The sequence below is a fragment of the Gymnodraco acuticeps genome, unplaced genomic scaffold (genome assembly GCF_902827175.1).
Source record: "Gymnodraco acuticeps unplaced genomic scaffold, fGymAcu1.1, whole genome shotgun sequence".
NCBI lineage: Eukaryota > Metazoa > Chordata > Actinopteri > Perciformes > Bathydraconidae > Gymnodraco > Gymnodraco acuticeps.
This window is the reverse complement of record NW_022990675.1, coordinates 132,268-156,473: the sequence shown is the minus strand read 5'-3', so window position 1 is coordinate 156,473 and position 24,206 is coordinate 132,268. Positions and strand designations below refer to the sequence as shown.

General features: G+C 43.5%; 1 pseudogene; it reads right to left on the bottom strand.

Moving 5' to 3' along the window:
- Positions 1-3,820: 3,820 nt before the first annotated feature.
- On the bottom strand, positions 3,821-19,630 carry LOC117555252 (annotated as a pseudogene).
- Positions 19,631-24,206: the final 4,576 nt, after the last annotated feature.

The following is a 24,206-nucleotide window of genomic DNA, read 5'->3' as shown; positions in this document are numbered from 1 at the left end:
GCGGAGGTGTTGCCCACGTTGCCTTTTCGGGCTGGGCCCGGCCGGGCTCCGTGGCAAGCCCGGCCACCAGACGCTCGCCGACGAGTCCTCCTTCTGGGCCTGGCTCCAGAAGGGGACCCCGGGCTTCCTCCGGGCCGGGTATCCTCACTTCTTGTATCGTCTTTCATGAGGTCTTTTGAACCAATCTTAGTCTGGCCCCTTGCCTGAGACCAATTTGCCATGGGAAACCCTACCAGGAACACAAGGTTCCAGACAACACAGCCCCCAGGTTCATCAGGGCACACAAACCTCTCTACCACGGTAAGGTGCTGGTTCTTCAGAGAGCATTTCCCAAGCTCAGTAATAACCAAAATATCTAAGCTGATCTGTAGATGTCACACGTTGCCTGCCCATCTCTTTTATTTTTTGTTGCATCTAATGATGGATTTGGTGTAAACAATAAAACACTATCATTTACACAACGATAAAAGCTTTCTGTTACTCTGCTGCCCTCATCTTCTCAGGTCCCCATTGTGCATCAGCACGGCCATATCAGGTTTACCTGATCAGTGGCATCGCACGGTGCTCCGACGCAGTGTTTGGTGGCAAGGGACGGCGTCACAGGACATACTCGGCACCTCTCATCCACCGCCTCAACACGCGCTGTCAGCAGCTGTTTGGAGAGACTGTAGAGGAGAATTTCCGGGCCCCCGCTGAGGTGGATTCCGACGAGCTGCTGGGGTTGGAGTACCTCTTCAGCCAGAGCTATGGTGAATCAGAATCTGGCCCCTTTTCACTGGAGGACATCATCCACGATGGCCCCGGTCCAGACGAGGAGGTGGTTCAGCCCGGGCAGCCCACTCCAGATCTCGAGGCAGACGAGGGTACCAGAGCGACGGGGAGTCGCATTGCGAATGAGACAATGTGCTGGATGCCATCCTGCCCCACATCACACTCGTCACAGATGAAACCTCCACTGTCAACCCGCCCGCATTTGTAAGTGACTTGGTGTCTTCTAAAATGAAATTAAAATGCACTGTATGAGTGGTCAATGTATCCATTTCAACGTACCACATTTTCCATGTCATTTCTTTAACAGGAGGATGTGTCAGGGTTGAGGAAAAATAGGACCAAAATGCAGAATGAGGAGGGAAGCAGGTTTCAAAATGGAACAAAAGGCGAGCTTTATTCACAAAAGCTGAAAAAAACAAGAATCCATGAACAGGTACAATGCACAAGGTAGCATCCAAACAAAAAGGGACTGTGACCAACATGAAGGGAGACATGAACGACAAATAATGAACCAACACTGAACACAGGAAGAGACTAGACTAAATACACGGAGGGGTAATCACGAGACGAGAAACAGCCGGGCAGGGGAGGAGAAACACAAGGGCAACAGGTGAACACAATCACACAATTAGACACACCAGGGAAACTAACGACAGGGAGGACAGAACAGCAAAATAACCCCACAACTAGACACAATAAAACTCAAACCCTGACAGGATGCCTGCAGCCAAAACCCTCTTCCCGGCTTCCAGCAGTTGGAGAAGTTCTGCTCGCTGCTGGTGGAGATGGGTCTCATCGATGACAAGCTGTCCCTTGTCACCGAGCAGAGGAACGCGATCCTGGCTGCCTGGGATGCAGTGGAGGACCACGACAAACAGCAGCAGAAGTTCAACCAGCTGTACAGAATGCACTGGGGCAACACCCTGTACTGCCGCACTAAACGCCACAACCTTGTCGATGCTGCTGTGATACAGCGCGTGAAGATGGGCATTCGCTACGCAGTGCAATGAACAACAGGCTTATGTACACGCTGGTGAAACTGCTGTGGTTGAAGTCACAACAGGGTTCTCGCACAAGCCCTGAAAAGACCACTATCTTGAAGGCGTACGAGAGGATCCAGCACCGGGTTTTGGTGGACGATCCCGTCTTGTCTAAAGCAGACTTTCTGCTGCCAAAGATAAACATTAAGACGGTGCGTGACTTTATCCGCGCTCAAGAACGCCTCCTCAACCTGCGTGCGACCACCCAGCCAGCGATGCTCTCAAAGAAGACTTCCGTTTCCTCTGCCCACTTGCCTCCAGCGCCACACCAGCCAGCAGTCCTCTCTCCACCAGACTACCCACTGATGCAGTACGTGCCGACACCCAGCACGGCAGGAACCCAGTCATTGAAGGGAAGGAGGGACATGATCATGCCTCTCTCACACCCTCAGACATCACTGCCACCTGTGTCACTGCCACGTCCACCAACCCCAGCCCCCAGACCTCCCCCTCTCCATCCACAGCAACCCGGGCGATTGCTGGCCCCTCCACGAGGCCCATCGTGCCTGCCATTGCTGGACGTCCCATACTGCTTGCCACCAGTACCATCGCCAGACCTGTGCCCTCCCTTTTCCCTGGCCCCATCCTGCCTGCCAGTCAGCCAACCCCAGCCATTGCTGGCCCCTCCTCAATGCCCTTACTACCTGCCATTCAGGCAACCCCGTCTGCTGATGTGTCTGTCCCCACTACTCTCGAGTGCATTCCCTCATCCTGGGCAAGGTCCACGCTTTACAAGCGCAAGGGGATGGACGAGCCCTCGGGAGTAGGTGTCCCGGGTTCAAAGGCTGCCATTGTGCACGTGCTGTGGCCAACCCACCCAGGGGCACAACAAGTACAGGCGCAAAGTCTTCTGCCCTGTGAAGAGGATGTCTCCATCAAAGGGTCTGGAGAACACAGTCTACAACAGTTACAAACATTTTACAGCTGTTGTTGACGCTTTGGAGCAATTACCTGTTGCTTTGTAAATATTGTAAATAGTCATTTAAATGTTTTTCAACTTGCTGTTATCATTTTTATTTTTCCTGTTGAGTTTTATATTAATTATGTATATTGTAAATATATATGTACGTCATTAATGTAAATAGTTTTATGTACATTACATGTTACTTAGACAATTTTATCCAAAGCGACTTCCATACTCAATACTGTGTAGTGAAGTGTCTTGCCCAGGGACACAATGACATGCTGACTGCAGTGGGGTTTGAACCTGTGCTCCCCTGATCCCAATACCAACACACTGCACCACAGCCTCCTGTCCATAATTGTACATATGATTTGTATCCACTTGAGCTTTTTTACCTGTGTTTATGTTGTTGCCATCCTTTATACTGAATCAATGAAGGTGAATCGTTGCTCAGAAAAAGTCCTAAAGAATCCAACTGGGTTCAATAGCTGGATCATTCCTGTTCTTCTTCTGCAGTGGAGTGAGACAAATAAATCCTGGGATCTACAAAAGTGAATGTGTTTCATGCAGCTGATTTGTATCCACTTGAGCTTTTTCACCTGTGTTTACCTTAGTTTATGCTGTTGCCATCATTTATACTGAATCAATTAAATACTTTGCCAGAAAGGTCAAACTTTAGGAATACAGAGCAGTCCCATCAGTGCAATTGTTACATTCTAATTTCTCTGATATTGTAGGCAGTAATTATTTATTATATGTAAATACTTTTAAGTACATAATTATGTTTATAATTGCACATCATTTAACTGTAACACTATGGTGTTTTCAATTGAATGCACTTTATACAATAAAGTGGTCAGTGCTACAGTAACAGTGAGTCGTGAAATATGAATTATTAAATGCAATAATGGGGATTAATTTGTTTATCTAAATATAGGGACAAAGGTAGAGTGCCACATTACTTGCACAGTACTCAATGTTCAGATGACTTGTTCATGCAAACATTTAAGTTGCTTGAGTCAGACTCGGAAATATAAACCACTTTTAAAATCAGACTCAAGTCATAAGGAAATCCATAAAGATATCTCACTGAAGAAAAGACACATTTGAATGAAATAAGCTTTATTTGAATGAGACTATACAAATACAGCTCTCATGACATCAGGAGGAGGAAACAGCTAGCTTGGCTCTCATAGTTTTCCCACACTCTTAAAACCACTATGGTTTTTCTCCCGTGTGAACACGAAGATGTAATTTGAGATTTCTTGATGAAGTGAAAGTTTTCCCACACTCTTCACACCAGTACGGTTTTTCTCCTGTATGAATACGGTGATGTGATTGGAGAGCACCTGATGTAGTGAAAGTTTTCCCACACTCTTCACAGCTGTATGGCTTTTCTCCTGTGTGAATACGTTGATGTATTTTGAGATGACTAGATGTAGTGAAAGTTGTCCCACACTCTTCACAGCTGTACGGTTTTTCTCCTGTGTGAATACGTTGATGTGATTTGAGAGCATCTGATCTACTGAAAGTTGTCCCACACTCTTCACAGCTGTACGGTTTTTCTCCTGTGTGAATAAGTTGATGTGATTTGAGAGTATCTGATCTACTGAAAGTTGTCCCACACTCTTCACAGCTGTACGGCTTTTCTCCAGTGTGAATATGTTGATGTTTTTTGAGATTACTTGATGAAGTGAAAGTTGTCCCACACTCTTCACAGCTGTATGGCTTTACTCCTGTGTGAATATGTTGATGTATTTTGAGATTACTTGATGTAGTGAAAGTTGTCCCACACTCTTCACAGCTGTATGGCTTTTCTCCTGTGTGAATACGTTGATGTTTTTTGAGATTACTTGATGTAGTGAAAGTTGTCCCACACTCTTCACAGCTGTACGGCTTTTCTCCTGTGTGAATACGTTGATGTTTTTTGAGATTACTTGATGTAGTGAAAGTTGTCCCACACTCTTCACAGCTGTATGGCTTTTCTCCTGTGTGAATACTTGATGTTTTTTGAGATTACTTGATGTAGTGAAAGTTGTCCCACACTCTTCACAGCTGTACGGCTTTTCTCCTGTGTGAATATGTTGATGTTTTTTGAGATTACTTGATGTAGTGAAAGTTGTCCCACACTCTTCACAGCTGTACGGCTTTTCTCCTGTGTGAATATGTTGATGTTTTTTGAGATTACTTGATGAAGTGAAAGTTTTCCCACACTTTTCACAGCTGTAAGGCTTTTCTCCAGTGTGAATAAGTTGATGGCTTTTGAGAGTATCTGATCTACTGAAAGTTGTCCCACATTCTTCACAGCTGTACCGTTTTTCTCCTCTGTGAATATGCAGGTGGCGCTTTAAAGTTCCAGATGTTGAAAAGGATTTGTCACATTGCTGACAGCTGTACTGTCTCTCTCTTCCTTTCGGTTTCTAGAACAGACGGACAGAGAAAGACAATCTAAAAAGCATGAATACACAAGTTAACTCAATAAAAACTCACTTAATATAAACCTTGAGTTAACAAAATACTACTTAACTGTTTGGGTTTATTATATTTGATACAGTAATACAGCAACATTCTAACCACAGTATATACCAGAGGTGGGGGACTCGAGTCGCATATTTTTTGACTTGAGACGACTTGCTTGACTAACATTGATAAAAGACTCGACTTAACATTTGTTCAAGCACCGGATCGGCAAAACAGGAGAGTGTGCGCACCAGTCTGCCTTGACCTATGTATTCATGTCTGTGACTCTCACAGTATCTGCTGCCCACAGCTGTTTTATAGAGGGAAAACCTCCTTCACTTCATGAAATCTCTGCAGCATCAGGAGGCAGTAACGTGTCACTCAGCAGAATCTGAGAAGAGAAGCACCAGCTGCAAAGAGCTGTGCCTTTTACTGTTTACTTCACTCTGTTTACCTTCATTAGAACAGCTAAAGAGCGACCGCAGGCTGCTACGTTTTAACCACACGAACCACCACACACACCTCCCCAATTATTCCCCCTTTTACCTGTTTTATGTTTTCAGAGCCCCACTCTCCATTGTTGTTAATGTGGAAAATACAACTCTAGTTTTCATAACCACTGTCTTTTAACTGATTTAAATGCGGAAACTGGGGTTATTCATCAGGATTTCGTAGGACTTGACTTGCTTGACTCTTACCCCAGTAACTTGGGACTTGCACATGTATGACTTACTCCCACCTCTGGTATACAGGAGACAGAGGGAGACGGCATCCTGCCACCGCGAATCTCAGTATGCTCCGTTCGTCTTGTGTTTTAGTTTTTTTGGTCTAATTATTGACTAAACTTTGTTGTGTCTTTATGAAACGTCATTTTGAGAGACCATGTTTTTGATCCTGTGGATTACATTTGCCTTCTGCAGACCATGTCTGGCCATACAACTTTCCAAGACACACCTGAGTGACAGCACAAACAGGTATGGCGAGGAGCCCCAGCCTCTACGCTGCTACAGCCGCGAGGCTATGCTAGAGCTACAATGCGATCGGCCTCCTACGAATACACCAAGCCATCTGTGCTCTTCGTTATTGGATGACATCCCATAACGACTTTGGTGGCCTTTCCATATAGCGTAGCGCCGGCTAGCAGGTACTTTTTACCTCTTTTTCCGGCCCCATAAAATCGTGGTTCTATCAGGCCAGGGCCAGGGCTGAACTAGTGACGTCTACACTCTCGACTGCTGATTGGTCAGAGAGAATCGTCACAAGATCGCGCGCGAGATTATCCCTAGCGTCGCATATATATATTTAGAAGCAAGCTTGCAGCATTTTTATACACAGCATTTTTGTAAACGGAGGAGCTACAAAAATAGCAACGTCGAAGAAAAGCACACCGTGGTCGACCGAGGAGGTGACGACGTTCCTACATCTCATTGGGGATGATAAAATCCAGCGGGAGCTCGACGGAACAACTCGAAATGTGAAGCCGATCGCCCCGCCTACACTGCGTTGCTACCCCAGGTCCTAAACTGTAATGGAAATGCGCCACGGCCTCGGACGGCCAGCGAGGCAGCCCGAGGCCTGAGCGAGGACGTTTAGGGACGATTAAACGGGGCTACCCCGCTGCAGTGGAAATGTGCCATAAGTGCCAGCCTGGCCATAGAAACATGCAGGTACAGAGACAGACAGGTGAGAGACAGGTGAGAGAGAGAGAGAGAGAGAGAGAGAGAGAGGGAGACAGGTGAGAGACAAAGAGACAGAGGGAGACAGGTGAGAGATAGAGACAGAGAGAGAGGAGAGAGAGAAAGGAGAGAGAGAGACGGAGTACAGACTGAGGGCTCACAGCCTGGCCATAGAAACAGGCAGGTACAGAGACAGAGAGACAGAGACAGAGCAGTGTGAGAAAACGTTTTTAGAGAGTACTTGTCCATGGACAAGTGAGTTTGACAATGTACTTGTCCGAATACATTTTTCACTTGTCCAGAATGGACAAAAATTAACGTAAGTTAGCGGTAAGATTTTACTGCATCACACATAGGGTTGGGTATCGTTTGGATTTTAACGATTCCGGTTCTGCTTTTCAATTCCGGTTATTGATTCCGGTTCTTTGAGAGGGTAAAAATAAGTCCCATGACAAATTGAGAGAAAAATATATTTATGAAAACATTAGGTCAAATCTGTATTCCTATTTATAAATCACTTCATACTGTTGAATATCTTACGGTTATTGAATACAATTATATAAAAATAATCTCTGCATTGTTTAGTTAGTTCTAAGTGGTGCAGTTTGAGAATGTACTATTGGCCCAGTCTCCTCTGATGTTACACTGCAACCTGCCTGTGAGACAGAGTCCAACCACACATGTCCAACACATAGGACATAACCTAATAATAATAATAATAATAATGACACATTAGATGTATAGCCTATAGGCCTAGCACTTTTCTACAACTCAAAGACGCTTGCACGCTTACACATGTCCTGGAATACACATGCTGCAGCTGCCCAGCTGCTCACTGTTTGTAAAAGTAAATAAATAGTATTTTAATTTCAATAATGTACTTTCTATACCCTGCTTCATAAACAATACTGACATCCCTGTGCTCCTCCGAGTCTGGGGGTCCGGGGACAGCGCGAGGACACAGACAGGGAGGCTGCTTCACTTCATAAAGGAAATGGTGGTCAATATTAACAACACAGGAGCTAAAACGCTTAATAACCTTCATTACGTGTTAAAGAAAGAACATAAGAAAGTTTGACAAAGATGAGGCTGTTAAACAGGCAGCGGATCCGCTGTGTGTAGAAAGAGAGAGAGAGACGCTGAGCTGCACCGTGCAGCGATCAGCTGATACGGAGCGTAGAGAGAGCTGCAGTCCGCGGGGCTCGGCCTCGCCTCCTGTCCTCACAACTCTTATTAATCCCGGTACCGGACAATTGTTATTTGTTCCTACTCGGAACCGAGTTTTGCTTCCCAACCCTGCCACTGTGCTACACGTCGTTGTTCTTATTATACATCCATGGTCCCGTTCCGCCCCGCCCCCGTCTAACTGTACAGAAAGCGGCGAGATGCATTTCCTTAGGAATCGACAAGCAGAACTGAAACTAACATTTCTAAACGAACAATGGCGGACACGTACAATTTGCGAATGAGTTCTGCCTTTTGTAAACTGAATTTATCAATAATTTGTCAATAAATCAGGCCGAAAAATGTCACTTGTCCACCGGACAAGTCAATTGAAACATGGCATGGCAGTGAATGCACTCAAAGAAAAAGCAAGAAGAGCTCTGAATGCAATTAAGAGAACATGTTATAATGTCCAAATTCCAATTAAAATCTGGCTCAAAATCTTTGATAGTGTGATCCAGCCCATTGCGCTGTACGGTAGTGAAGTATGGGGTACACTCAGTCACCAGAGCTATACCCGCTGGGACAAACATCCAACAGAGTCTTTACATGCAGAATTCTGCAGATACATTTTACGTGTTCAGAGAAAAACACCAACAAATGCATGTAGAGCAGAATGAGGCAGATACTACTGATCATTAACACTCAAAAGAGAGCACTAACATTCTTTAACCACCTTAGATCCAGCCCCCGAGACACCCTCCACTCCAAGCCCTCCAAAGCCAAGAGCTAACCCCAGAGAAGAGTCCCCTATGTCAGCTGGTGCTGAGGCTAGCTGCCCCCTCTCAGAGCCACTCTGACCAGTCTCTCAGCAACACTGCTCTCCAAACACCAATCACAGTCAAACGCATTATAACCAGTGGCGGCTGGTGGAAAATATTTTTGGTGGGGCCAAAACATACTAGGGAGGTCCAGAGGATTGTCCCCCGGAAGACATTTTTGAGAAATGACCCCTTAAATTATGACTTCTGGTGATGTTAGAGAGGGGGGGGGAGGACAAATTGAGGCTTAAAAATTAGGGCTGTCAAGTTAACGAAAAAAAAAATTAACGCCACTAATTATTTTAACGCGATTAACGCATGTGTATTTTTTTTCCTCGGCCGCCCCGTAGTTTCAGAGCGCATCGAGTTTAAAATACCATCTACAAGCTGATGCTGACAGCCCCGCTCCTGCCGCCCGCTTGTGGCAGACCACACTTCCACGCTCACCGGCAGGCACCGACTGGCTATTGGGAGGACCGGGAGGGTGTGTGTATGTGTGGCCCGAGCGAGCGAGAGAGAGACCTTACGTGCATTGTAGTTGTTAGCATCTGGTGCTAGCTAGCTAGCTAGCTGCACTAACGGATATGGAGCTGTTTAAATGAAAACAGAGGAGCGACATTTCGCCACAACTGCGCCGAGCACTTGACTTTATGCAGGAAGCCAGACAGTGGGACATTGTAAAAGTACGAAAAGTCAGCACAGATAGTGCGCGACATGATTGCAGCGTCCAGGCAGCTCCCGTTCGAGCATATGTCTTGAGTTGCACATAGCTCCAACGATCCATCACACACACACACACACACACACACCACACACACACACACACACACACACACACACACCACACACACACACACACACACACACACACACACACACACACACACACACACACACACACCACACACACACACACACACACACACCACACACACACACACACACACACACACACACACACACACACACACACACACACACACACACACACACACCACACACACACACACACACACACACACCATTTGTATTGTATTATTGTATGAGAGAGGTTCCAGGTTGAATTGAGGCGAATATTTGTAATGTTCAGAGGTTGTTGTGTTTAATATTCATGAGAATTTTGTCATTGTTCAAATGATAATAAACATTAGCATAAAGCATATTTGTCCACTCATATGTTGATAACAGTATTAAAAACGTGAAAAATATTCCTCTAAGGTACATTTAGAACAGATCAAAAATGTGCGATTAATTTGGGATTAATCGCGATTAACTATTTTAATCGACTGACAGCCATATTAAAAATATGAGATAATCCATAATCTTCAGTGTGGTTAGCTATGAATCTTCCAAAACTGTGCAACAGTAGGCCCACACAAACTGCAGAACACTGGTGCTTTGGGAACATTCAAATGATTGAATTCCCATTTAAAATCAGGAGACTAAATACGAACATTATGTGTGTGTGATACTTGCAAACCCTCCCGATTTTCGCGGGAGACTCCCGCATTTCTCCCGATTTCTGACAAAATCCGATTTACTCACGACTGTTTCCACTAAGACTTTAATACAGCTACACCATTGTTTGGTTTCCATGGTAGCGCGTCTCTTTAGCAGCGCGCGCAACTATAAGTCTGAGAGGGTGAGGAAGATGAAAACTGAACAAGAATCGACAACTCCACCCTCTGCTCACTCCTTTCCTGTAAAATACAGGTCCAGCCCACACATATGCTCCATGGTGCTACAGGCATTGCCCTTACAACTACAATAAGCATGCAAATGTTAATCTACAGCTCCGGCGATCCACTAGCACCGCAGTCTCCACCTGCAGACAACAGCCATCCTCGACAACTACTGTAGCGTCACCTTGGATACGAGTCTAAACAACTCTCAGACACACAGGCCAGGGCGCTGACAGGGCGCCCTTTGAGCATCAGATCTGGCGACGCTGATGACGGCGGCATAGTTTACAGATAGCAACAGTCAGCTTGTTGGCTACTGCTGCTCTGCTTGAGGGCTCCTTTCTACCCGCCCGGACGAGAGCGGGTAATGATACACGCTGCGGCCAGCCAGGAAACGTGACTTATCAGTAACTTTAGATATCGTAAAACAATTATAAACGAGATTTTATTGTAGATTATACATTTTACTGATACCAACTATATAATATGTACCTTGTTCATTAAAAATTTAAATTAAAAATGTTTATTTAAATATATTCTTTTATTTATTTGTAATTTTTAATGACAATCAAACATGTGGGAAGAGGGGGGGCAGCGCCCCTAGCGCCCCTATGGGCCGGCCGCCACTGATTATAACTAGTGCCGTCAAAATTATCGCGTTAACGGCGGTAATTAATTTTTTGAATTAATTGCTATGGGCTACACCATACCAAGAAATGGCTTAGCCCCACCATGACCAAATGATGTTAAAGTAAGCAAAATAAAGTCTGCCAACTCGCGCGTAGTAAATTACACAGACAGCAGTTAGTAAGATTGATTTCAGTAGCCACGGTTTTTAAAACTTTTGTCACGTAGTTCTCAATAGAACATCTTTGATAACGGCGTGGTGTTGTTGCAGGAAGTCCCGACGGAGAATACTTTTGCTGTAGTACGGGGTGCACATAACTGGTATGCAGGTTATGTGTGTAATCTGAAATGCGTACCGTCACTTGTGTCACAAAGCGCATTTGCGTACCGACGTACTTGTGAAGCTTTTCCAGAAGGCGGTTAGATCACCGGACGACAGAGTCGGTCTCCGTGTGCACAGACAGGGCTGCTGTTAACGTCGGTCTGTACAACGGAATTGTGCCAAAACTACGCCAACGGCTGCGGAGGGAGACTTCACTGGAGAACTGCGCTAAAAACAGCTGATCGTTCACACTCTGTGGTCACTCCACTAGCCGCCGCCCCCCCCCCTCCGTCGACTTTCCTGAAGTACTCCCCCGTTGATAGAAATCAACACGTAATGAATTAAGACCCCACGGTTTGATGATTGATAGGTGTGTGGGTTGTCTTCATTTTGACACGCAGAAAAATGTGTATAATAAACATAGATACTGTATGTTAAATGGATATATCCGCCTTCTGTCATTTATCTTTCCATTCCCACAACATATGTAATAAGCATTGACATATTTCAAAAACTGTTTCAATTTCATTAATCAGATTCAAAATTAGCACTTTGAATAAAATCATTTCAAGCTTCCAGTATTTCAAATTTCAACACGTAGAACAACTATTTACAACATTGGAAAAAGAAGAAACTAAAGCCAAAGTAGATTAGAATGTTACCTGGCTTAAACAGAGATTATGAGCTGCTATATATATATATAATATATATACTCATATATGTAAACATTGAACTGTAGTTAATTATTTGGTATTGTGATGCTTTCTGGACTGAGAGAGAGAGAGAGAGAGAGAGAGAGAGAGAGAAGACTACGAGAGATTTAGAGAGGGACAGAGAGAGATCAGAGACAGGGGACAGAGAGAGATCAGAGAGAGCGTAGGAGAGAGGAGAAGACGAGAGAGAGAGGAGAGCAGAGAGCGGAGAGAGCGAGAGAGAGAGAGAGAGAGAGAGAGAGAGAGACTGGCCATAGAAACAGGCAGGTACAAGAAAACATGTCTGCCAAAAGAGGAGCCAGGGTTCTTACTCCAAAGTCAAATTCAAGCACTTTTCAAGCATTTTCAAGGTGCATTTTCCAGCTTTTCAAGCATCTTACAGCTGTTGTAAGTTACATATTTATATACACATACTCAAATGATTATGTCCCTACCTCACATTAAATCAGATGTTCTTTATGCTATAAACAACCAAATGTGTGTTTCGTGATAGCATTCTACACGAGGATGAAAAATTAAAGAAAAGAAAACTAAGCTTAATATTTCAAAAGGAGTGATCTGTACGTAGACTGGGCCTTCCATATAACCTGGCTGAGCCAATATAAAACAATCAGCCAAATAACTTTTCAATACATTATTGATTAATTGTTGAGGTACTTTTAGGTTGGCAGTAAACATAAATCAGAGGTAAATGGTGTACTTTTACTCCACTATATGTATTTAATACCTTTAGTTACTTCACAGATATGGATGAATGATGTGAAATATAATCAAGTGTTGAATCAGACTTTAGTTCCACCTGGAGTAAATCCACCAGCTACCCTGCAGTCTACAAAGTCATTCAAACTAGCTGCTCCTTTACCAGCTTTGAGAACACTTTCATGATCAATCATTATAAAACATATCATATATATTATTCTGAAATGGACCAATCTGCACAACGACTACTTTTACTGTCGATACTTTCACTATATTTTGATGATAATACTTTTCTACTTTCACTTGAGGAACATTTTGAATGCAGGACTTTTACTGTAACAGAGTATTCCTACACTCTGGTACTTCTATTTTACTCAAGTACAAAATCTGAGTACTTCTACTTTTACTCAAGTACAAGACCTGAGTACTTCTACTTTTACTCAAGTACAAGATCTGAGTACTTCTACTTTTACTCAAGTACAAGACCTGAGTACTTCTACTTTTACTCAAGTACAAGATCTGAGTACTTATAATTTCACTACAAGATCTGAGTACTTGTACTTTTACTCAAGTACAATATCTGAGTACTTATTCCACCTCTGGTAGCGTATTAGTCTGAATTGTAGCCACAAAATCACGCAGAGATGCATAAAAATAGACTCACAATGGTAACAAGTGGAAAATAATATGTACAAATGTGTACAATAATTTGTAGGTAATTCTGACTACTCAAGACACCTGACTTATACATCTTCAAAGGAAGACTGTGTTCATTCTACAATTACATGGGATTAAAGCAAAATGTAGTTTTACTTGTATAATACTTCAATTTTATATAAAAGACAGTTTGTTTTCATGTTTTCAAATAAACAAAGTATTGGCTTTCAGAATATTAAATTTGTTTCGGCAAATTCAGATAATAAATACAACTTTGAAGCTTCGGCAAAATTACAATCAGAGAACGGAGTAACTTAACGTCACAGCAAGCATAACAACAGCCGGTGTTTCTTGTGAGTGTTTCCCCGGTACACAAACGCAAAAATACACAAACACACTCGCGAGCTTCCCCCAGACCAGTAATACAAACGAAGATGTGTCTTCGGGTCAATGTGACTGATTTCGAGAGAGCAAGTCACATTTGGTTTAGGCACGAAACATACTACCAGTAGAAATACATTGCTTTCAAAATCGCTCTGTGTCGAATCAATAGATTATATTTCGTGACTAACACGAAATGCCGTGAGTGCTTCATCCTCTGAACACCACAGGATGGCGACTATAACGCACATAACATAGGTACGCTCCTCTGAAATGATTGTCCCCTGCAATTATTTGTATCCCTCAATCGAGTTTGCTAATCAGCTCGCTAACGTTAGCTTCAACAAACGTAACATGCAACGTTAGCTTAATCTAAAATGCTCTACTACGGCGTACCTTTCATGTGGCTCGTCAGCGCAGACTCTCGCATCGTTATTTTTGCAAACTTTGCAGGAGGCTACTCGTGGGCTTGACCCTCGTCTTAGCCATGGCTTGTATTTGTCTTCTGCTAGCCAACGCTCGTTGAAACTGCAACCTCCTGACACACAGTCATCTATCACTCATCAGAATGCCCAGGTCACACGTAACACAAACACTTGCAGGTCGCGCGCATAGCGCGGGAAGGCCGCAGCGGAGCTGTTTGATGTAGAAGCGAAGCAATTCTTTTCTTTTAATCTAAAAAGCGAACTATTCAGTCAGACAACAATTTATTGTAAAAGTAAAGCATTTACATTTTCAAGCACTTTATCTCAATTTCAAGCACCATTCCCAAAATTCAAGCACTTTCCCAACCTTGAAAACACCACGTCAAATTTCAAGCATTTTCAAGGATTTCAAGCACCCGTACGAACCCTGAGGAGCGATCATGCCAACAGTGAGGAGGAACTGCTGTGGAGACAGAGCAGCACTTCTTCACACAAAGCCTAACTGTTGAACCTATACGGAAACAATTCTTCACAAAACTCAACCATAAGCATCCTCAAAATATTTTTAAATGACATGAAGCAATGTCGCCTGGAGACTGTGTTACCTGGGTTCCAGCAGTATGTTAGGGATCACAGCAGGAAAGACAACATCCTGGATAAATGCTTTGTTAATGATAAAGGAGCTTATGTGTCTAAATACAGACCACCAATACTGAACTCTGATCGTAATGTTGTGAATATGATACCAGTGTATAAGACCAAACTGAAGGGAAGTCAACCAGAAAAGAAAGTAATAAGGACATGGACAAATGAAAGTAGGGAACAGTTGAAAGCCTGTTTTGATTGGACAGATTGGGACATTTTTCAGGAAGGTTCACTGGATGAAATAACTACTGTTACCAAAGACTATATCAACTTCTGTGTTCCCACTAAAGAAATACAAATCTATCCAAGTAATAAATCATATATGACTAAGGACATTAACAAAAAGTGATAAAAACCAGGAAAATAGCTTTCAAAAACAAAGACTATGGAGCACTTATACAGAGAGAGAACTGAAAGTCAAATTGAGGGAATCAAAACTGGCACACAGAGCTTTTGGGAAATGCTTTTAAAGCCAAAGACCCCCAAAAAAGTGTGGGACACCATGAGAACCATGACAGGAATGACCTCTTCAGCTAAACCTATTGTGACGGACAAGACATACTTGATCCATACCAATTTGCCTATAAGCAAGGGGGTGGTACTGTTGCTACTCTGGTTCATATCATTACTAAACATTTAGATAAACGTCACACCTATGCAAGAGCCCTCTTCCTAGACTTCTCAGCAGCATTCAACACAATACAAGCAGACATCTTGGTGTCAAAAATGGACAAAATTGAAGTAAATCCATACCTGATTTACTGGTATGCCGCTTTCCTCACCAGTAGAGAGCAACTTGTGAAGGTTAACAAAACCCTGTCATCTGCCATCACAACCAATGTAGGGGCCCCCCAGGGCTGCGGGAGTTCAGCTGTGCTCTTTACTAGCTTCTTTTAGCTTCTTTTGATGACTTTACTGAACTGCTGTCCATAGTGTGTATTGACTTTGACCGTCAAGTCATTGTTGGTGATTTTAACATCTATGTTGACAACCCCCAGGACAGAGGGGCTAAAGAACTGTTTTGGTTTCTTGATAACTATGAACTGACTCTGGACGGAGCCCACGCACAATAAGGGGGCACTCTCTAGACTTAATGATCTCAAAGGGTCTGAATATCTCTGAGGTTGTGGTGACTGATGTTGCACTCTCTGATCATTCCTTTGAGAGCTCTATTTCTGTTCACACACATGTTCAAAAGGAGGTAACCACAAAGCGAGATTTAACTGAAATCACTAGGGAAATGTTTACTCGGAATGTTTCTTCCACACTTGCCCCTGCTAACATCTGAGTAAATGAGCAAGTAGATCATTTTAATTAAAAAATATATATATATATATAGATGCCATTGCTCCAACTAAGGTAAAGGAAGTGACTGGCAAGAAAAGATCTCCATGGAGAAAGGCCATGACCGTGAGAACAGAAAAAAGAGTCAATCCTCTCAGTAAACACAGAGCTGAATCCAGATCAGATGCACGCTGAAGGCTCTTTGAGCAGCTCTCACTGATCCTGCTGTTATGTTACATGTTTGTTGTTTGTTTCTCATGTATTATGTTTGTCTTATTTGTCAATGTTGATGTTACACATGGAGCTGCTGTGATGCAAGTCACATTTCAGACTTGAACTGACAATTAAAGTATTATCGTATACAACAACGTTCTAACCTATATCAAACCATATTGTGCATTCATATTGTATATGTCAAAACAGGTTGTGATTTTCATTTGGGGATAGCAGTGTTAGGCATTCGTGAGGTGCAACAACATTAACATGAACCTTTCTGTTGGTCGCTTGTTAGCAGACCCTCCACGCGATAGCAGAGCGAACAGGTACAGCAAGCGAGGGATCATTGTCCACTAGTAAATCGATTGCAGATGGCGTCGTGCACGCGGACGGATATAAACAAAAATAATAATGAATGTGTCGCCAAATAAACTTTGGTGGCCCAAGTAAACCCTGGACTTGAATTTTGAATTGAGCCGTCCCTTATAGATACTATCTCTTTACGCATTAGTGATGGGAATTCCGGCTCTTTTTAGTGAGTCGGATCATTTGGCTCGGCTTACTAAGAAGAGCCGGCTCTTTCGGCTCCCAAACGGCTCTTCATGTTACCACAGTTTACCAGAGCCTCAGTTTCGCCAGTTCACGCGCGTGCTCCACTAGCACCCCCCCGTCAAGGCTCGCCGGCAGTACACTTTCCGTCACAGAAACACATTTTGCTGGCAGCGAAAATAATCCCACCAGACTCCTTTGCCCCTCTAACAGAGGGATGTCCTTGTCCTTTTCGTCATTTCAAGCGATAAAAACTCTTTTGGACGCCCTCGACTCGAGTTCAGGGCGTTCTGAGCTAAATAAGGGCCTCAAATGACGGCAAGACGCCCGCCTGGCGGAAACACTGGAATTAGGAATATATTGTGATGAAGTGCACACTGACCTGAGCTCCAGGGGTCTCCTTGTTCTCCTCCATGCTGCTGAAAATGATAGAAAGGTCAGATAGTTATTAATAGGGATGCTCCGATCGCCAATTTCGGGGCCGATCGCCGATCACCGATCGCCGGAATCAGTATCGGCCGATACCGATCGCCGATCCGATCGAGTGGGCGGGGCCTAAATGGAAGATTTAAACATCACTTTAAATCTTCCATTTAAAGTGATGTTTAAAACTCAGTTAATGGGGCTCATTCACTGGAGCTTCCACAAACAATCAACTTAATTATTACATTCAAATGATGTACATTATTCAAGTTTACATTCACTTTGGATAATAACACGGGAGAAATTAGCGGAAGCACTCTCTTTTCCTCTCTCCCTCTCTCTCTCCCCCCTCTCTCCCTCTCCTGACAGCCTGTCAGTATCTCATGCAGCTCACTGATCCAGTAATGAGTGACCCGACAATGAAGAATAAATATATTTATAATAACTAGTTTAGCTTGTTCCAGAGGTAGATAAAATAGCTAAGTGTGTTAGGTCTAACTCTTACGGTACGTCCACACAGCAGCTTTTCAAAAATCTTGAAAATCTTGGAGCTGGGCGTGTCTGAAAGCTTGGGGATTTTTTGCGAGCAACGCGACCAACAACCAATCACATGAATCTCCCGCCCCCGACATACAAAGCAAAAAGCCCCGGGGATTTTATGCGAGCAATATATATATATATATATATAAACTCCCCAAACAGGCGAAAACTTACCAGTTTCACCCACTGTCTCTGCCACCTCCCTCCATGCCTGGTTCCTCCGGTTTGTATCCCGTTAATAGTTCTGATCGTAAAGAACCGGGTGATTTGCTACTGTAATTTCTCGTTTGGAATATGAGGAAATGGACTGCGGTCTGGTTCTCCCTGTGTGTGTGTTTCGCTGCGCTTACCTGTCCGGTGGGCGGAGCTGCAGGATTTCTGCTTCACACACGTTGCATACCGCTATTTTACTGTCTTTTTCGGACACCTTAAAATAATGCCAGACCGGTGAAGCCATTTTGGCGAGCTTGTTTTGCCGCTCACAGAGAAAAGTGTCATGTATTTTACGTCATGCGATCGGCTCTCGCGATCGGCATGTTTAGAGAGCACCGATCGATCGGTAGGGAGTGAGTATCGGCCGATATCGATCGGTGACCGATCGATCGGAGCATCCCTAGTTATTAACAATAAAAAGTTATTATTATTAATATAATTCAAATATTTATATATACTTCTTCATAATCTGTGTAGCAATTTACATTCTAATTTACAGCTCACAGTTTGTTCACTTTTATTTCATTAAAATGACTTTATTCACATAGAAAGTGACATTAATGGTTGTTTGAACCACGGTTATAATGCTATCTGTGTCATTAACTATCACTAAGTTAACACAGAAAGCAAACATTAGCTAGTGAGACTGTTTAATGTACTCCATGTATACAGTATTTTCTGCATATTGTGTATTCTTTAGATACTCTAGTGCAGGGGTAACTACAATTCAACGAGGTCCAGTTAGAGAAAATGTCCCTGTGCAAAGGTCCGGAACTTCAAAATGTCTAACTTGCTTTATGAATTAGTGTGATATATATTGAATTCGCCTCTAGCTTTATCAACGTCTGTGTAACGGGTCACAACTGTAAGCGACCTGTTATCCTTCAATTAAGACAGCGAAGCATCTGGGGTGTTTTCTGGCATTTATTCTGAGGACTGAGAACAAAAACAATATTCTCCTTGAATCCACGCTGCACTCACTTCAATGTCACTTTACTATTTATTCATACATACTAGCTTATTTATAGATTAAGACATTCTTAAATGAACAAGAAAATCTTATTAAGTAATCACACAAAAATACAAACACAAACATACCTGAGAACAAAAACAATATTCTCCTTGAATCCACGCTGCACATCTTTATAAAAGAAAAGAAAGGAAGGGTTAACATGTAAACAAAGAAAATGATGCAGATCGCGTCTAATTCCCGCCAAAACAACACCACAGATATCACTAAAAAAATACAATTTCCTACGGTGGAAACTCAACAAAAGCGGGTCAACAATGTACCCAAATTAACACTCAACAACACACATCACTTCCATCTACCCAAACAGCCGGTCCATCACACAGAACCGCAATGATTTGTAACACCTCTCCCAGCACAGCTTACCCTCCGCAGCACTCACTTCAATGTGAGGGGAAAGCAGAAATGACATACAGGAAATAGAAAAAGATGTGCAACGGGAAAGTGTTCCCACCAGAAACATAACTCAAGAACATCAAAAGGAAACAATCTCATACAAATTAAATTCACAATCTATTATAAATCGTAATTTGTAAGTAATAATTATGTCTACACATTTTTAACTCCGTTACATCTGCATGTAATCAGCAACTGACTGCCAATCAAATAAAGAAAGTACAATTCAAAAACAACAATATTTATTGTAAATTAACATTGAAAGATACAGATATACAGTAAACACTGTGAATATGTATATGTAACGAAGGTAACTTCGGACTATGGACTGACGGCTTTGGGCCCTTGTAATATTGCACATGTGGGTTTGCACTTTATATAACAACTTCCTTTTAGACAGAAATAATGTCCCTCAGCACTTTAGTAGTGAACAGTTTGCACTTTATTAGCGTGATTTCACAGTACAGTTTGACATCGCATATTTGCACATTTTTACATATTTTATAGCCTATTAATTATTGAGGTAGTATTTATGAAATGATTAAACCGTATTAATTGGAATGTCGTCTGGCAGATACTGGTCAGGTCCTCGGCTCCACCTGAAAAGAGAGGGGAGTTAGCGAGAGCGCCGAAAGTGTTTATGATTGTGTAAGATTGACAGTGGTTGAGATTAATCATTGTGTGCAAATAATATGTATCGGCGTGTATATAACATGACGTTAAAGTTGCTTTTGATTGTACCCCTCCTGTACCCGGGCCCGGTGCTGACACGATGGAATCAAGAGAGCTCAGACCCTTACTCACACAGAGGTCGGAACATGTCATAAGCATAAATAAATAAAAGCATAAATGAATAAAAACATGAATAAATAAATAAATGAATAAATACAGGAATAAATAGTGTTAATCTGTGTGGTTCTTCTCGCGTCCACGAGAGAAACTTAAAAGGAGACTAAATGGAGTCTCTGAGATTGTTTCAAATTGGTACTTTAATTAAAAAATAATGGCACGGATATGTTCACAAACAGAATATTGTTCGACAGAAAAGCAGCTCTCTCTGGGTCTCGCTAGCAGAGAAAAGAGGCCGAACCCCTCAGGTCTCGCTATTTATATATCCTCTGCTGGCTCCTCCCTGCGGGCCGGCTCTCCACGTTTCAATGTCCGTTTGTTATGCATATCAGAGGATACAGACATTGTACATTCAATATATATCTAAACACGCCTTTTCTCCTCCTTAACTCTTTCATGACTTTTTATTTAACACATTCTAAACGCTGTAATCAATACTTCAAAAATACAGGAAATACGTCACAGCAGTTTGGTTTCCGGTCGTTCCGAATGTTGTCGCATGCTACCCACATCTGTAAACAATAACGTACTCAAATAAACTGTACCTTCATTTAATATTCAACAATAATAATATCTCGACTTCTATAGTTGTAGTGTTGAAATCAGTAGGTTTCGGTGTGCAACATCATATCATCTCGCTGCTAAATTCACCTCTATAGTAAATGGTATTTTAGCCTAACGGCACCAAAGTTGTTCTGGAAAACTGTCCGACACCTCAGGAGGGGGAAGCAGGGAACCATCCAAGCTGTGTACAGTAAGGATGAGACGTTGTTGACCTCAACTGATGGAGTGTTAGGGCGTTGGAAGGAACACTTTGAGGAACTCCTGAACCCGACAACTCCGCCCTCTATGTTAGAGGCAGAGCTGGAGTATGACGGGGGATCAACACCAATCTCCCGGGGGGAGGTCACTGAGGTCGTCAAACAACTCCACAGTGGCAAAGCCCCGGGGGTGGATGAGATCCGCCCGGAAATGCTGAAGGCTCTGTTGAGGGACTGTCATGGTTGACACGTCTCATCAACGTTGCGTGGAAGTTGGAAACAGTACCGAAGGAGTGGCAGACCGGGGTGGTGGTTCTCCTTTTTAAAAAGGGGGATCAGAGGGTGTGTGCCAATTACAGAGGCATCACACTACTCAGCATCCCCGGGAAAGTTTACTCTAAGGTACTCGAAAGGAGGGTCAGGCCGATTGTCGAACCTCAGATTGAGGAGGAACAATGCGGATTCCGTCCTGGTCGTGGAACAACGGATCAGCTTTTTACTCTCGCAAGGATCCTGGAGGGGGCCTGGGAGTACGCTTATCCGGTCTACATGTGTTTTGTAGACTTGGAGAAGGCGTATGACCGAGTTCCCAGGGAGTTACTGTGGGAGGTGCTGCGGGAGTATGGGGTGAGGGGGTCTCTACTCAGGGCCATCCAATCTCTGTACTCCCAAAGCGAGAGCTGTGTCCGGGTCCTCGGCAGTAAGTTGGACCCATTTCCGGTGAGGGTTGGCCTCCGCCAGGGCTGCGCTCACCAATCCTGTTTGTAATATACATGGATCGGATTTCGAGGCGTAGTCATGGGGGAGGGGGTCTGCAGTTTGGTGGACTAAGGATTGCACCACTGCTTTTTGCAGATGATGTGGTTCTAATGGCTTCATCGGTCTGCGACCTTCAGCACTCACTGGATCGGTTCGCGACCGAGTGTGAAGCGGCTGGGATGAGGATCAGCACCTCCAAATCTGAGGCCATGGTTCTCAGCAGGAAACCGATGGACTGTCCACTCCCAGTAGGGAATGAGTCCTTAACCCAAGTGGAGGAGTTCAAGTATCTCTGGGTCTTGTTCTCGAGTGAGGGAACAATGGAGCGTGAGATGGGCCGGAGAATCGGAGCAGCGGGAGCGGTACTGCAGTCGCTTTACCGCACCGTTGTGACGAAAAGGGAGCTGAGCCAGAAGGCAAAGCTCTCTGTCTACCGGGCCAATTTCGTTCCTACCCTCACCTATGGTCATGAAGGATGGGTCATGACCGAAAGAACGAGATTGCGGATACAAGCGGCCGAGATGGGTTTTCTCCGCAGGGTGGCTGGTGTCTCCCTTAGGGATAAGGTGAGAAGTTCGGTCATCAGGGAGGGACTCGGAGTTGAACCGCTCCTCCTTCGCGTCGAAAGGAGCCAGTTGAGGTGGTTCGGGCACCTAGTTAGGATGCCACCTGGGCGCCTCCCTAGGGAGGTGTTCCAGGCACGTCCAGCTGGGAAGAGACCAAGGGGTAGACCTAGGACCAGGTGGAGGGATTATATCTCTTCGCTGGCCTGGGAGCGCCTTGGGATCCCCCAGTCAGAGCTGGTTGATGTCGCCAGGGAAAAGAAAGTTTGGGGCTCTCTGCTGGAACTGCTACCCCCGCGACCCGACCACGGATAAGCGGGAGAAGATGGATGGATGGATGGAATTTAGTAATGTGGTGTTGGAAAATCGGAAGACCTTTTAGTTAAGTGTTTGGAAACCATTTAAGTTTAGTTTAGTATTTAGAACCAACACAGCCAATGTGCACATATCCAATGAGGGGCATGCCAATTGTAAAGTTAAGGATAACATCTTGTCTACATCTCGGTTCATCATGTTTAATATTAGACTGAAAATATCTGCTCAATCATTTCACTTACTGGGAAATGAAGCAAAGGATCACAGTTGGAGGGGGGGAGCCACGTTGGGCGTAGATGAAGGTCGCTAATGAAAACATCCTTTCCCTGTATAGAATTCAACCATACCTAACATTATGAAATGCTAAAAAAAGGTATGTAAAACATGTCTGAGTACCAGCTATGTATTGAACACAACTATGCATGTAAGCCATGACCTTTTCACCAAATCACATAAACTTTTCAGTATAAAAATATCTTGCATAAATAAATAAACACACCTGCATATTAGCCATGTCTTGGACCAGCCTTAGGCACCCATTTCCTACCTGTTGATATAGTTTACAGACAGTGTCAGACAATTAATTCCTGACATATTTTTACCAAAACATACCTTCACCACTAAATTGGACAGTTGTAACACATCATTGAGTCCATGTCTCTGGAGTCCAAGGGTCAGCAAGTTACTCCTGGTCAGGCAAGTTGGTCCATCTTTCATTATTATCTCCCCATCTGGCCTATTAACATCCAGGATATAGTTGATCTGGAAATGTACAAATAAGGAAAAAAAATAATAGAGCATGAAGATCAGTCATGTTCCAAATTAATATATGCTAACTGAACGTCGAGCATGTCAAGCTAAGAGCTAAGAGATATATATATGTATTCCATTCCTTTACATTTAATATTTCAAATACAAATCAGCAAAATAAACACAATTACACTGCGCTAAACAGCCAAATCGACAAACAAACGAGAACCTAAATAGTAGTGATGTTACGTATTGCGCCGAGGCTTCGGAGCGTGTGTCAAGTAATCCCCGAAGCTTTTTGTGAAGCATGTATCGAGGCTTGTATCGTTTTGGGCCAGTGATGCCTGTCGATACCACGTGACTGCTTCACGAAGCGATTCAGATCGGTTGAACCGTTGAACCACAACGCTCATAATACCCATGGATGTATAAGAACCATATTACCCCTCCTGTACCAGGGCCCGGTGCTGACACGATGGAATCAAGAGAGCTCAGACCCTCACTCATATAGAGGTTCGGAACATGTCATAAGTATAAATAGACAAGCATAAATAAATGTAGGAATACAAAC